This window comes from Prionailurus bengalensis, chromosome F2 (assembly GCF_016509475.1).
Source record: "Prionailurus bengalensis isolate Pbe53 chromosome F2, Fcat_Pben_1.1_paternal_pri, whole genome shotgun sequence".
Classification (NCBI taxonomy): Eukaryota; Metazoa; Chordata; class Mammalia; order Carnivora; family Felidae; genus Prionailurus; species Prionailurus bengalensis.
Genome location: NC_057353.1, coordinates 48896036 through 48912614, shown reverse-complemented (window position 1 = coordinate 48912614; position 16579 = coordinate 48896036).

Genomic DNA, 16579 nt, shown 5'->3' with positions numbered 1-16579 from the left:
GGTGTGGGTTCCTGTGGGATGGGTAAGATGGCAGCAGATATGGAATGTCCTGGAGTTGAGGGATTTAACAGTTCCCTCGTAAAACAGTTTCCCTGACCTTTCTCCAGTCTCAGACTAGCCCCACACCTTCCGGAACCACCACAAAATGAAAGTAGATATATCTGATCCTTACTTCACAGAGCTCTAAGGTCATCTCTTGGAAAATGTTTGGGTCCTTTAGGAGAACATTAGCTATAAAAGGCCAAGGTGATGTATGCTGTACTTATAAATATGGACTGAGTGCGGGAGGCCAGACACAGAACAGGCATAAGGTATTTAACCCAGAAATTCTCTCCAAAAGGTAGTACAGAATAAGATCAGTTTTATTACTGAATAAGCATTAAGCCAGAATGTGATGTGCAGCACAATGTGCTGCGAATTGCAGAGAAAGAACAAAGTCTCACTCTTTTATAGAGCCAGGCAGACACGACCCGTTCCATACGTGTTCTCAAGACAAACCATCACTAGTCCTCAAGTACGGGGAAGTGATGGCACCATTGGTCACACGTAGTGCATTCTAACTCTACCTGGTAGTTGAGGACCTTGTGTGCTAGCTAACTGGCTTTATCCAGAGGAGAAACGACCTTCCGACTTCATGGTAGGAGGTTATCTTGAGACTTAGAGGGAGGTGCTCACTGAAGTTAGGCTCCTACGCTCCCGCCTAAGACAGAGCACTGTCTCCCTTGATGTTCACATTTCAAAGACATGGGGTCTAGGTCCCCGACAGAGACACTCCTGGGCCACAGCGTTGGCAAAATGCCAATCTAGTCTGCAAAACGATTTGTGTATCTTTCGGGGCACCTGGGTGGCTCAGTCGGTGAAGCATCTGACTCTTGGTTTCGGCTCAGGTCATGATCTTGTGGCTCACAAGTTCGAGCCTCGCATCGGGCTCTGTGCTGACAGCTCAGAGCCTGGAGCCTGCTTTGGATTCTGTGTCTCCCTCTCTCTCTGGCCCTCCCCCACTTGTGCTCTGTCTCTATCAAAAATAAATATTTAAAAAAATTTTTTTCTTAAATGATATGTGCATCTTTCAAAGATGGGAGAAGGCACTTATAATGGCAAGTTTCCTAAAATCAATGCTTGGAAAAAAAAAGAGAGAGAGAGAGAAGGGAAATCTCTTCCTTTATTTTCAGCAGGAGGAATTGAATCTGCTTTTAGTTTGTATTTGTTCTGACAGTACACACTGGATATTCCTTAAAATGATGCACACAAAATAAATCCGTTTTGGCCCAGCGCCCAATCCGGGGCCTCCGGCTTTGGAGTGAGTAAGGTTGAGGGATATGGAGCAAGGGGCTTTGATGCAGGATGCTATTCTGGAGTCTTCCCTCGGACCCTTCCCATCTCATGGCTGCTAAGAAACCATCCTCCTCTCCTCCCACTGCCAGCTTGAGGACCTTGACTCTTATTTGGTCCTTGCAATCCTCCAGAGGCCCCAATAAAGTCCCCGATTGACCCCTCACCTCTGGAGGCACCTAGGGTCAAGGACACCTCAAGGCAGGGGCCGTGGCTGAGCACTGTTTGGGCTCAGTGAATCAACGTCTATGCGGAACACAGAGAAGCTTGTTAGATCCAAACCCAGCATGACCTGCGCCCCCTTTCCTGAGCCAACGTCCCTTTTGTTCTGTCTACAGAGACGTGTGACGCTGCCGGTCCAATTACCGCAGTCTCTTTCTAAGACGTTATCAGTTTCTAAATGTTTTGAACTGAGACTGGGTGGCTTCCCTTCCTAATGAACTCAAGCGGCCTCTTCCCTGATGGTGGCAGCTAGAATTATGGCTAGCTTCACTCTGAGAGGGGGGTGTACAGAGTGACCCTTTTGTCACTCTTGTTTATCTGGGCTTGTTTCCGGGGAGGAGGAGGACATTGTCCAACAGATGCGTTACTTTACCCCAGCCACTCTGCTCTCGCGTAGAGCAGCTGACACAGCGGGTGTGGGGCTGAGAGTTTGTGTTTGCTGCTGTGTGACACTGCGGGAGGGGGAAGATGGTCGATACTGTCATTATTTAAAGTCACTTCCACCTACTGGGCTGAGTCACTGGAAGGAACGTCGCTGCCTGGGATTTTGCATCAGTCTCAAAAATATGCCTCTTACAAGGCCTCCTTAAAAGGAAGGCTGAGTGGGTCTGCAGCCCTGCACACAGCTGCCTCTCTGCTCAGGGCCTGGGGTCCCCCGCGGCACCCCAACAGCAGTGATGCGGCACGTTTGTCTCTGACAGGGGCTCTGAGGGAGGCAGGGCTCGTTCCCCCACTTGGCCCGCAGGCTGAGTGTGGATGAGGCGGGGGCGCTGCCCCAAGGCAGCGGGAGAGCAGCCTGGCCCAGAATCGGCATTCCCTTCCTCCTGGCCTAGTCCCAAACCAGTAAGGGAGGAGAAAGGGGTTTTGCGTCTGAAAACATGGACCCCAAAAGTGCACCTGTGGCCGGCCAAGTCAACAGAGACAAAAATCCACTTTGGCTGAAATGACCCGACCCCCTGACATTAGATTTCAGAAGAAATGAGACCATTTCTTTTTTTTTTTTTTCTTATTCTTCAGACTATGGTCAATATTCTCTCCCTGCCCCTCAAAGTCCCAAACAAGAGGCTTCCTATAAAAGCCTTGACTGGTTTCCAGAACACCTGTGACTATTCACAGGGAAACCAATGATTTCCCAAGCGGTGAGTTCTAACGGTTCTAAGAACACAGCTTTGGAGCCGAGGCAAACTTTGGTGACTTTGGGCAAGCGACCATGACCCTGCATCTAGTTACTCGTGATTTTTTCATCAAAGGGTTACTATGAAGGTTAAAAGAGATAACAGATGCAAAACACTAAGCACAGAGTCTGACACTTATTAAGCCCCCCATAAATGCTGAAGATAAAATTATAAAATGTTCAATAATTTTTTTTTTAATTTTTTTTCAACGTTTTTTTAATTTATTTTTGGGACAGAGAGAGACAGAGCATGAACGGGGGAGGGGCAGAGAGAGAGGGAGACACAGAATCGGAAACAGGCTCCAGGCTCCGAGCCATCAGCCCAGAGCCTGACGCGGGGCTCGAACTCACGGACCGCGAGAGCGTGACCTGGCTGAAGTCGGACGCTTAACCGACTGCGCCACCCAGGCGCCCCTAAAATGTTCAATAATTATCTCGTGCTACCTATCTGGACACTCTAATCGCTCTTGTTTTACTTTTTAAGCACTTTCTATAATGACAGTCCCTTAAGATTTCCTCAGTAAAAGAGGTTTAAGCATGTGTCCTAAACTCTACGTTCCACAAGCTACCAAAACAAAGCTCCTCTAATGGAAACATTTACTTTTCACTTGTCATGTGGGTGACTGGAGCCCCCTACTGTCAGGGGCGCCCTCAAGTAGTACTTGGTTTAGCGGATTTTCCATCCAATTTCCAAACTCTTGGGAGCCTTTCGAGAAGTCCTGGTTAAGGCTCAGGAGGGTTGATTAACCCATGAGAACAGGTCCCACACCACTAAGAAGGTGAGAAAAGAAAGCTTCCCTCTGCATAGTAACAGGGCACGCTCTCCAAGAGTGAGGCGAGCTGGGACTTCTCAATGCTGCTGCTTCTTTTTTTTTAATGTTTATTTATTTTTGAGAGAGAGAGAGAGAGAGCACAAGCAGGGCAAGGGTAGAGGGAGGGGGACAGAGGATCCAAAGAGGGCTCTGCGCTGACAGCAGCGAGCCCGATGTGGGGCTCGAACTCGCCAACTGCGAGATCACAACCTGAGCCAAAGTCAGACACTTAACCGACCGAGCCACCCAGGCGCCCCTCAATGCTTCTTGAATACTCCAGAGCCCCTCTCCACCCTCCTCACCTCCTCGCAGAGTCAAGCCTCCTTTCACTGCACCTCTGGACCTTGAGGTGTCTTTGGGGTTCTTTGCTACATGGATGCCAACCAGAGCTACTCATGGCAGACACCTCATTGCCCCCACTTGGCCCAGCTCTGAGGAAGGGATGGGGTCTGGGAGCTTCCCCCAGCCTCCTAAAACAGGCAGCAGAGGGATTTAGCCACATGACATCAGTAAGGGCTGGGGGGCGGAGTGTAGAGATGGGCCCTCTGCCCACAAGTTGTCTGCACAGAATTTAGACCACCGCTAGTGAGTGGCTTTTCCAATGGAAGGTCCAGGTCCATCTGTCTGATCATTTGGGAACAAAAATAGCAGCATAACAACAAAAGACAGACACTTAAATAGCCCTCGCTCTGTGCCAGGCATCGTTCTCAGCATGCTACTTATATTAACTCTTCAGTTCTGTCCTTAGGCCCCAGAATGGAAAGAGTCTGAACTCCCTCCAGGTCCTGGGGTGAGGAAGAATGCCAGGTGAGAGGTGTAGGAAAAAAGAGAGCTTTCTCTTTTCTGGAAAGTCTGCCAACTTGGAACCCCTCCCTCCCCATCTCCTCTGAGATGTTCCTGTTTCACAGAAATTCAGCCTTTCTTCTGTTTTGGAATTCGGGCATCCCCAAACGCTCCCCACCCCTGCAATGGCTGGTCTCCTTCCCCAACACCATCAGCAGACCACCCACCAGGTGGCTCTGGGGCTGCACTTACCTTCTCTGGGCCCCACTCAGGTTTCTAGATCATCACCAGCATCTCTAGCCTAGGCAGCTGCCTTCACATCCTCTGGCCCCAGCAGGACATAAAGATTCTCGGTCCACAAGGAAAGGTCCAAGAGGGACCCCTGAGCTGGAGAGCAAATGATATTTTGAATCCTTCCACTACTGCTAAAGAAACAAACCCATGAACTTCTCCAGGGCTGGAATTTTTTCTTTCGCTTTGTATCTCCTGCAGCTCCTGTGACTACACACGGCAGGCACTCAATAAATGTCCACTTAGGAAAAGAATGAATGATATACTTGCTCGGCACACTCAGACCTCCCTTCAGGAATATCCAGATTCAGCATGTAGTTGGTGAGCAACCGGTGGGCACTTCTAACCAGAGCACCATACCAGTAACCAAGCTGAGAGAGTGTGGCGGAATCATAAAACCCTTTGTCCCTCTGCCAAGACAGTTTGAAGGCAGAAGTGTTTCGTGATAAGGGCAGAAACGAGCTGTGCTTCAGAGGCCCTGTCAGTTCGAGGATTTCACACCAGGTCAAAACTTCAGAGACTCCACGGTGGGTCAATAACAGCTAATGGGTAAAGAAATGCTCCAGCCGCTCTGGGTGCTGTAAAACCAAAGTGATTCCCCAGAATAAGCGCCCGTCTCCTCAGTCGGAGCCCGCAGCTGCCGCCCACATGCCCAAGAGAAAGGCCCAAGGAGACAAATGCCAAGGGAGAAAAGCACCAGGGCTCTGGTTAAATCTGCTCCTCTGAGAGGGAGGGGGGAGAGTCACCGAAAGGGAAACTCCTGTGGGTAACAGAGCAGCCATATCACTGCCCAGAGCGTGGAAGGTGCTGGAGAGCCCAAGCGATGTGATGCACTTTTAAAATAACTGATGATCGATGGGTAGTTTTTTTAAGTTTTTACTTTTAAAGTTATTTGAGAGAGAGAGAGAGCACGTGCATGGGAAAGGGGGCAGAGAGACAGAGGGAGAGAGAGAATCCCAAGCAGGTCCTATTACTCTGTCGGCGCAGAGCCCAACACGGGGCTTGATCTCACACACCGTGAGATCATGACCCAAGCTGAAATCAAGAGTCAGACGTTCACCGACTAAGCCACCCAGGCACCCCTAATAATAAATGTATGGTTTTGATGAAATAGTATTTTCCCAAGTTTTTAAAATGCAAATTTGTCATTAAGAACCCAGGCTCTCTCTTCTGCTATCTCAGAGGACTGGGTTTTTTCTAGGCTTCTCATCTCATTGATGCAGGATGGCTGCCACAGCTCCAAGCATCACATCCTCATGCAACTGCATCCAAACACATAATGAAAGGAGACAGGGAAGAAGGGCTCTTGTGCATATTTCTTTTTAGTAGGGAGGAAAATCTTTCCTACATGCTCTTCAGCAGATTTCCCTTTATATCTCATTGGTTAGACTGGGTCATATACCATCCCCTAGCTACAGTGGAGGCCAGAAATATCTGACATATTTAGTCTCTACTGTGGGTGGTGAGCCCTTCTAACAGGGTATGAAAGGAAAAGGAATCTGGACTACGCTGAGAGACAACCAACAGTGTATCCACAACCCTGTCTCTCTAATACCAGGATGCCCATCATCCATTGACCATCTTCCACCCACCATTAGACAGGGGGCACCTGTCTGTGCCCGAGAGTCAGTCTGTTTCCGACTTATGTTTTAATGTTCCAAACACACATAAAGCCTCTTCAAGGAGAGGAGGTCCCTAGACACCTCGAGGTGATGGCATTGGGGGAAGGACATATTTGACATTGTACACAGGCAGGGCTAACTGGAGGGTTTGCTTGGGACTCGACTCTTTGCTACCCCTTCAAGCCAAGACACAAGGGCACTCCCTAGCCACCCCCGCCCCCCATTATATTAGAACATGAAGGCTTTTAGCCACGCCAGGCCCTGCTCTCAGAATGGTCACTAGCAAAATACCATGAGAAGTGTGAATTCAAACCCACAGTTTTTCCAATCACCAGTCTAAGTGGAATATTCCAAGGAATAATATGGATTGGAAACAGAACTTGGGTCTGAGCATGCTGGCAGGTGGGACTTCTTTCAGTAGTAAATAAGGCAAGACTGGCTGCTGTTTTTCTATTTAGGACTCACCGCTTCTTAAAGCCAAACAGCAGAAGCACTGCTTCGTTGAGTAAAAATAGAAACAAATAACATGATCATCTATATCTAGGTCTATTTCCTTTTCTATTAAAGGGAAATACCCCAAACACTTGCAGCAAAATCAATAGTAGATAATTAGGCACACTAAGTAAGAATGCAATAGGTAAGTGAAAACAGAATACCAAACAGGACACTAAAAATTATTGTATTACACCACATGCGGGTGCACGTGCATGCACACACGTGCAAACACACACACACACACACACACACACACGCAGAGTAATGTGTTATAAAAATAACACAGTTATGTGGGATCATGAATTATTTAAGATCTTCTCTTTTTAGAAAACAGATAGGAAAGATAACTGAATTAATTTGGCTTTCGACATATTGGAGCAAGATCTTGTTCCCTCCCTCACACTGAGGCTCTCCCACACCCCAGTTATAAGTCACACAGTGCAGTGGATGCATCAAAGGCTAACTCGGGGTGCCCGGGTGGCTCAGTCGGTTAAGTGTGACTTTGGCTCAGGTCATGATCTCACAGCTCATGGGTTCGAGCCCCGTATAGGGCTCTGCACTGATGGTGCAGAACCCGCTTGGGATTCTCTCTCCCTCCCTCTCTCTCCCTGCCCCTCACCCACATGCACTCCCTCTCTCAAAAAAACAAATAAACAAATAAAACTTAAAAAAAAAAAAAAAGAGAGAGAAAAAAGAAAAGAGCTACCTTAGCTCCAAAAGCGGATGAGCAAAATGAGCTGGTTGGGATCAGGGAGACAAGCGAGAGGGGATAGTTAAGTCTCCATGTATAAATGTAGGTCATGTGCGTTGAGTTCAGAAATTTCTCTTATTAAACGTATTCTGTGTGTGTGCTTAATACCATGCGTTAGGTTTATAAGAACAAATATAACTATACTGTTGCACAGCAAAGACAAATTGTGTATCTATCCTAGACCCGTGACTTCAGAAAATTCACCTTCCAAATTCTTCCATGTGTGTGATAGGACTTCTTGATCCTTTATTCACAAATCTGAAATACTCATGATTCTAAATGTCTCTTTTTGATGTTTGGTAACAGGAAATCCAGGCTGACAGAGCAGTTATTTAGCTGCTGGTTAGTTTCCTCGTTAAGTTACAAAGGAATGCTGCGATTCGGAAGCCAGAAGCCTCTTGAACCTCATTTGGAAAGGCTCTTTACCCGTGCTAATGAGCACTTAGAAGGAGCAGACTACGTTTCTCTGTCACTTACAACTGCTCTCGGTTCTGCTCTTCCAAAAACTGAACTTAGTGAGAAAATGGCAAGAATGAATCTGCCGTGCCTGCTTCTCTTTTTCTTTAGTGTTTAATAATTCAAGACAACATACTCTGCAAATACACCAAAGGGGAAAAAAAATATTCAGGTTTGTTTAGCAGCCTCCCAAGAAGAAAATGGGTTAGTGATTTTTCAAACTTTTGAGGCCACAGGCCACAGCGAGAAATACATTTCACGTGACAAAGCTTCACAAAACAGTATTTAACCTTAACGCTTGTGAAGCACACAGTTTTGTTTTATTCGATTCTGTTCTGCTCTGTTGTCTCCTATTTTCTTTCTTTCCTTTTTTTTTTTTTTTTTTTAAGAAAGTGCTGATGGAAACCCTCTACCTGGGGTTCACCACCCTTGGATGAATCCTGGCCCACATCTTAAAAACACTGGATTAAATGGTGATTATAAATTAACAAGGATTAATACAAAGGATATTTTAAAAGTCACGTATAATACCGGGGCTGAGGGAATAAAACAAATCCCCATGTTACAGACCAGACTATAATAGCAGGCTTTTGTGGGATTTTATTACTTCTTCCTCTACTTAAGCCCCCTCCCCCCAAAAAAGAAAAAAAATCTGTTAATTAAAATAATACTGGGCTTGAATACAGTCTCACTGTAAAATTTGCACAACATAGAGCTAAAGTAAAAATCTTTGTGGGGCCCCTGGGTGGCTCAATCGGTTTGAGCATCCAACTTTGGCTCAGGTCATGATCTCATGGTTTGTGGGTTCAAGCCCCGCGTCAGGCCCCCTGCTGACAGCTTGGAGCCTGGAGCCTGTTTCAGATTCTGTGTCTCCTTCTTTCTCCGCCCCTTCCTGGCTGGCACGCTCTCTCTCTCTCTCTCAAAAATATTTTTTAAAAATAATAAAAAATAAAGTAAAAATCTTTGCAGGCCATTCCTCACTCCCCACCCTGAGCCTCCCCAGCAATAACTCTTTCCAGGCCTTTCCTAAGCATTTACTATATAGGTCTATATAAAAAAGTGGAGTTTTGCTTTCTGTTTTAATAATATAGTCACATATTATAATACTGTTCAACTTGCTTTTTTTCTCATTAGAATAGCTAATATCTATTTCATGTGTGTGCAAACTACTATACTAGGCACATTATATTAACATGCTTTTGGAGGATTTATTTTATTTTTATTTATTTTTTTAATATGTGAAATTTATTGTCAAATTGGTTTCCATACAACACCCAGCGCTCATCCCAAAAGATGCCCTCTTCAATGCCCATCACCTACCCCCCACTCCGTCCCACCCCCCATCACCCCTCAGTTTGTTCTCAGTTTTTAAGAGTCTCTTATGCTTTGGCTCTCTCCCACTCTAACTTCATTTTTTTTTTTCCTTCTCCTTGGAGGATTTATTAAAATGCTAAATTAAATTGAGGTAAATCATTTCTTAGAAACCAACCGACACCTTTTAGTGTTTAACCATACCTAAGATACCTAGCTTTTTGTCTATAAACATGAATCTTCGTATTATTTTTTCAAAAAGCCTTACTCCACTTGTCAGATTCATGTTTTCTTCCATGTTATTTTTTTCATTTGCTGGGTTTAGCGCCTCCCCGTTCAGCATGTTGGGTTTTCCTCAAATACTGGGGGATTCCTGGACGTACGCATGTGTTAGCGCTTGAGTGGCCTTCTAGGTCTGGCTGTGAGCGCTGCGTCTGTTGAGCAGACTGCCTCAGGGACAGGCCAGAGGGGAGCAGAGCAGACAGGGCTCCTTCCTTCCCTGGCTGGGTGTTATAGCCCCTCAAAGCCTGGCTGGCCTCATGGGTGCAAGTATTCACGGTCTTGCCAACATCTCCCTAGAAGCAGACATGCCTTCCTACTGCAGCTATATAGGCACAGAACTACTTACAATTTTTTAAACGAATAAGCAGCCACTGACACTAGATGTGTAACTAAAGAGAGCTTCTTCCACGAATTTGTGGGAGCAGTTGACCTTCACATAAATTCCAGAGAAACAGTAACAGGTCCCACAAGTAGTATAAGGTCTTTCAACAAAATCTCCATGAAGACCCAGAAGACAGAGCTACATTATCGGAACACATAAACCCTGTGATTCCACCTTCACTCACTGCCCGAGTCACGACACACGGTCATCACAAACCCAACCTGACCCCGCTAAGGCAAGGAAGAGAATTTATTGCTACATTAGAACTTAAAAGTTCAGGTGCACATCAGGCTTCAGAAAATTCTAAATCCAGGGGCTCAAACTAGGTCAGCACAAATCTATTGGTCTCCATTTTTTAGGTCTGCTTTGATTTTTCAGGTTGGCCTCATTCTCTGGCAGGCTCTTTCTTAGCCTGGTGAGGTCAAGAAAGCCACCTCCATCTCTGGGCTGCCATTCTATCCAGCAGTCTGTCCCACTGAAAGGAGAAAGGCCTCTTGTCCAACAGTTCCAGGAAAAGTCCCCGATCAATGTCTCAGTAGCCTGATGTCTGTCGGGTCCCCATTCCTGGCCCAATCACTCTTAAGCTGTGTGGTCACGGCCCACCACCGAGCTGGCCGACTGATTCAGCACCACCCCACTTACCCTGAGAACAGGGGCTGGAGGATCGGGGTACCATCACTCAGGGGAGGAGGACCAGTTCTGGGCTGCCAAAAACAACCAATAACCACGTCGCTCACCATGCCCAAGAAGAGGTGCTTGCTATTACAGAGACAAAGGATTCTTTGGAAGAAAATGACCACAGGATCATCAAGAAGGGGAAAAACATTTGTAATATTTCAGAGTTCAGAGAGAGGATAGGTGCAGCAGACAGAATAAGGGCCCCTCAAGATGTCTACGCTGTGGTCCCTGGAACCTGTGAATGTATTACCTCACATGGCAAAAGGGACTTTATGGATGTGATTAAGGTTATGGACCTTGAGATGGGGAAATTATCCTGGATTATCCAGGTGAGCCCGTTACAATCACACGGCAGAAGCAGAAACGGGTGTTGAGAGGTGGCCGAGTGAGAAGATTTGGTGCCCTGTGGCTGGCTCTAGCTCTAGGGAGCTCCACGCAAGGACCAGCGAGAGACGGCTACTCGCTAAGCATGGCCTCCAGCCAATAAGCCAGCAAGAAAACAGGAACCTCAGTCTTACAACCTTATGAAGTGAATTCTGCCAACAACCCAAACTGAGTGACGAGACGGATCTTCCCCTGGAGGCTCTAGGAAGGAACCTGCCAACACGTTGATTTTACCAAGTGAGATCGGGGGCAAACTGCTGACCTATCAGACCGTAGGATGGGAAATGTGTCATCCAAGCTACTGAGTTTGTGGTAACTGGTTCAGGCAGCAACAGAACACTGGAACAATAGGAATGGTGCTGGCAAGTGATGCTCAGAGGGGAAGGGGAAGGGGAAGGGAAGTGGAGAGCCCCCAGTGGCATTCTGCCCAACTATTCCCCACTGAGAACTCTATCAGGTGCCTTAATGATATGATCTCATCCGAGTCCGTGAGGCACATAGGGGAACCCAAACACTACTCATCCACAGCAGGGCGTGTGCCAACGTGCTCCCCCTCGGGGGTGGCTGAGTCACCATGCAGCCCGAGGGAAAAGGTGTCATGGGAAAAAGCCCGTGCCCTTTCCACCACATCACGCTCAGCAAGTGAAGGAGAAACTGGAAATCAGGTAGACAAAACACACACCAGAAGAGAGACACGCATCTCACAGTGGGAACAAGGACGGAAGGAGGTGCAGGGGAAAGACTCCAGAGAGAAAGAGAAGGAGGAGGAGAAGGAGGAGGAGGAGGAGGAGGAGGAGGAGGGGGAGGGGGAGGAGGAGGAGGAGGGGGAGGAGGAGAAAGGCATTTGAGCTGGCCTGGAAGGAGCAGGCACTTTCTAAGCAAAGGAGAAACATGGTGATGTGAGGTGGTGGGGACAGTGAATCTTTGAGAGAGAGAGAGAGAGAGAGAGGGCAAGCTGGGGGTTGGTGGTGAGCAGAGGAAGCAGGTTGACAGGAAGACAAGAGTTAAGGCTGGAAAACTGGGTTGGAATCAAAAGAGCCTTATAGGCCACACTAAGGAGTTTAACTGTATGTGCGACAGGGATCCATGAAGATTCCTAAGCAGAGAGTGGCCGGGCCAGGCTGTGTTTTAAAAAGCAAGGGGCAAGGATTGGGGCACAGAGATTGGAGGCTGGCAGGGGGCAGCTGCAGTGATCTAAGGCAGAAACCATCAGGCCCCTAGGGACAGCCGTTATTTGCTGAGTGCCCGTCTGTGTCAGGGAAAAGTGCTTGGACCTCACTGCTAATCCTCGCAATAACCCTGTGAAGGAATTCTTATCTTCTCTTTATGAAGATGCTGAGACTCAGAGAGGTTAGTTGGCTTGCCTAACGTCACACAGCTACTAAATGGCCCAATGAGGATTTTAATTGAACTCCTGCCAAGGAGCCGGATGTTAAAACCTGTGCTTTTTGGGGCGCCTGGGTGGCGCAGTCGGTTAAGCGTCCGACTTCAGCCAGGTCACGATCTCACGGTCCGGGAGTTTGAGCCCCGCGTCGGGCTCTGGGCTGATGGCTCGGAGCATGGAGCCTGTTTCCGATTCTGTGTCTCCCTCTCTCTCTGCCCCTCCCCCGTTCATGCTCTGTCTCTCTCTGTCCCAAAAATAAATAAACGTTGAAAAAAAAAAAAATTAAAAAAAAAAACAAACCTGTGCTTTTAACTCCAGAAGTAGTTAAAATCAAGGATTAAGAGCTGTTTTAGAACTAAGTGGATGGAATTGGTGACTAATTAAAAGGGAGGGAGGTTGAGGGAGAAGGGAGAGGTCTCTGCTTGATTGATGGGGTGTGTGCTAGGATACAGGAGGTGCAGGATGGGGGAGTCCAGTGCTTCTCAGCTGGGACGGCACCACACCCCCGGGGGCATTTGGAAATGTGCGGGAGCGGGGGGGGATGGGGAAGTGGGGGGTGTCTTGGTTGTTCCAGTGCTTAGGTGGGACCAAATATCCTGCAAGACACAGGACTGCCCCACTCAGCACAGAACTGTCACAACCCAAATGCCACTGAAGATAATCCCCAAGGACATCTCCCTGCCAGACCAGAGAGATGTGGAAATGAGAGACTGAGTTTCAGAAAATAAATGACACCAGAATCCATGAGATAGACAGGATGACACTAAGGAGAACTCACAATGAGAGAACATTCTGGAAAAACTGCAACGTCAGCATCGAGAGTGTGGTCTCTGGAGCGGCAGCGGCATCAGCGGAGTCCAGTTAGAGGCAAAACCCTTGGGCCCACCCTGGACCTGCTGAATCGGCAGTCCTGGGGTGGGGCCGGCAAGCCCTCGGGGCGATGTTCACGCACAGTCGCACAGTCGAGCGTGAGGACCACGGTGGAACAGCTGCACAGAAGACGGAGAGTGCCGCGCAAGAACCAGGAGGAACGAGAGTTCCTGGGGGAAGGAATGGTCAGCGGTGACAGATGCGACGGAGTCAAGCAGGGCGGCCGCTACATGAGACTGAACAGGATGCTCTCCGTGGCTTTGCCAAGAATAGTTTCAGTGGACGGGCAGATAGCAGCAGCTTGGGTCTCAGCAGGCTAAGGAGTTAGTGATGTGGAGTTAAAAATAAAGACTGGGGAATAAAAGGAAAAGAAGGGATCAGGAGCAGCTCAAGAGGGACACAGGGTCAAGGGAGAGCTTTTAGGATGAAAGAACAGAATTAGGTTTACATACCACGAATATAAAGGGGGAAAATAAGCAGGAAAGAAAATCATAGGAGCCAAGTGCCAGAGGCCTGTGCACCAAGGGCAGGTAGTGGACGCGAAGATCAGTGCAGTGTTGCGTGTGGAGGGTCAGGGAAATACTGGTTGCAGCCCTCCCAGAAATGGGAAGGACATAGGCATCAAGGTTAGAGGCATCGGGAAAACGAGAGCATTTAGCGCCTGGCTTGGTGCCTGGCTCCCAAGAGGCTCCCAGGACTGACAAGCCCAATCGCTCCAAATTAAATCCCAGTTTGACCATCCAATAGCCGTGTGATCTCAGGCCAGGTAACAGACCTGTCCAAGTCTCAGTTTCTCCCGTCTGCGGAAGAAGAGGCCAGATCTCAAGCAGAAAGCAAAGGGTCAGGGGTTAGGGAAAGATCTTAAAAAATTAGGACATCTGGAGCAATTCCTATGGTGAATGAGAAGCCATTGACCAATGACCAAGAAAAAGAGCACATACAAAACGTGGTAAGAGGGTCCATGACCAGAAGAGCAGAGCAGAGGGGCGTAAAACCTGCAAAATAAAGTCATAGCTCCGAACTGAGGTTTCAGTCCCTTTTCTCTGGGTTCAGCTCCTGTTCAAATCAAACAGCACACAACTCCAACTCCAGGCTACTGAGAAAGCAACAGCTGCCTGTGATGGTTAATTTTAGTGTCAATTTGATGGGGCCACCAGGTGCCCAGGTAGGTGGTCAAACATTATTCTGGGTGTTTCTGTGAGGGTGTTTCTGGATGAGATTAGCATTTAAATTGGTGGACTTGGGGGCGCCTGGGTGGCTCAGTTGGTTAAGCGTCCAACTTCGGCCCAGGTCATGACCTCGCAGTTCGTGGGTTCGAGCCCTGCGACGGGTTCTGTGCCGAGAGCTCAGAGCCTGGAGCCTGCTTCGGATTCTGTGTTTCCCTTTCTCTCTGTCCCTCCACCACTCGCACTCTGTCTCCCTCTGTCTCAAAAATAAACATTAAAAAAAAATTTTAATTGGTGGACTTGAGTAAAGCAGATAGCTCTCCCTAATGTGGATGGGTCTCACCTAATCAGTTGAAGGCCTGAATGGAACAAAAGGCTGACCTCCCCCACGTGAGCCAATTCTCCTGGCTCATGGCCTTCAAGCTAGGACATCAGCTCTTACTGGTTCTACAGCAGTTTTGGCCTCTGGACTCAAACTGGGGCACTGACTCTGGAGATTTTGTACTTTCCAGCCTCCATAATCCTATGAGCCAATTCATTATAAGAAGTCCTTTTTGTGCTCGCTTGCGCGCGTGTGCACGCGCACGCGCGCACACACACACACACACAGCTGACCCTTGAACAACACAGATTTGAACTGTATGGGTCTACTTACACACAGATTTTTTTATAGTACAGTATTATAAATGCATTTTCTCTTCCTTACAATTTTCTTTTTTTTTTTTTATTTTTTAAAAAAAAATTTTTTTTTTCAACGTTTATTTATTTTTGGGACAGAGAGAGACAGAGCATGAACGGGGGAGGGGCAGAGAGAGAGGGAGACACAGAATCAGAAACAGGCTCCAGGCTCTGAGCCATCAGCCCAGAGCCGGACGCGGGGCTCGAACTCACGGACCGTGAGATCGTGACCTGGCTGAAGTCGGACGCTTAACCGACTGCGCCACCCAGGCGCCCCTTCCTTACAATTTTCTTAGTACCACTTTCTCTAACTTGCTTCATTGTAAAGAATACAGTATATAATACATATAACATACAACATAAGTGTTAATCAACTGTTTATATTATCAGCAAGGCTTCTGGTCAACAGTAGACCAGAAGTTAAGTTATGGGATTTAATTTAGTCATGTGCTTGGAGAATCAGAAGTTATACCCGGATTTTCGACGGCATGGGACGGGGTGAAGGGGGGGCCTCTAACTCCCACGTTGTTCAAGGATCACACGTGTATCATACTGGTTGTGTTTCTCTGGAGACCCTGACGAATACGCTAAGTATTTTATTATCTTATCATTCATTCACTCAACTTAAGAAAGGTCATGCAATGGCTAGTGACATGAATTTCCAGGCAACTAGGTTTTCTTTTCAACTGCAATCCCTACAGGAGAAAAGCACGCTCACTGGAAAGGGGTTCTTAAATGAAGAAAGAAAAAAGGAAGAGGGACGCTTTGGTGGCTCAGTCGGTTAAGCGTCCAACTTCGGCTCAGGTCATGATCTTGCAGTTTGTGAGTTCAAGCACCACATCGGTCTCTGTGCTAAAAGCTCAGAACCTGGTGCCTGTTCCAGATTCTGTGTCTCCCTTTCTGTCTCTGTCCCTCCCCTGCTCATGCTCGTTCTCTCTCTCTCAAAAATAAATAATAACATTAAAATTTTTTAAAAAAAGAAAAAAGGAAGAAAGAATAAGCAGAACACCAAGGTGAAACAGTCAAAATGGAACCCGAATGTTAAAAGAAAGCCTTTGACCAAACAAAATTAAGAATAGGAGGTAAGACTAGGAAACAAAAAAAGGCAAAAAAGATACACAATGAATGGCATCGAAGCGGGGAACAAAAGAGGAGTCTAATACACGCTGCTGTTTCCTTACAAAGTTAGTGTGGGATTTAATGAGTTTCTGGAAGCTGATTAAACCAGGACAACACCATGTACCGGATTTCAGCTGCAGAGCTAACTTTCCCAGGCAGGAGGAACTGAAGCGCTATGTCTGCGTGTAAAGATAAGAGCGTTCCAAATCATTTATTTTAGAAAAGAAATTCTGACTCAGAGGCAAGCAGCCAACTAGATTCTGGAAAGCTCGGACTATGGAAAATTTGACACTTCCTTTCAGCGTAAGTACCTATGACACAGGCCCCATTCCAGAACCGACACTAACACTTCTCAAGCAGTCCATTCATACACCCCAGGGTTCGTGT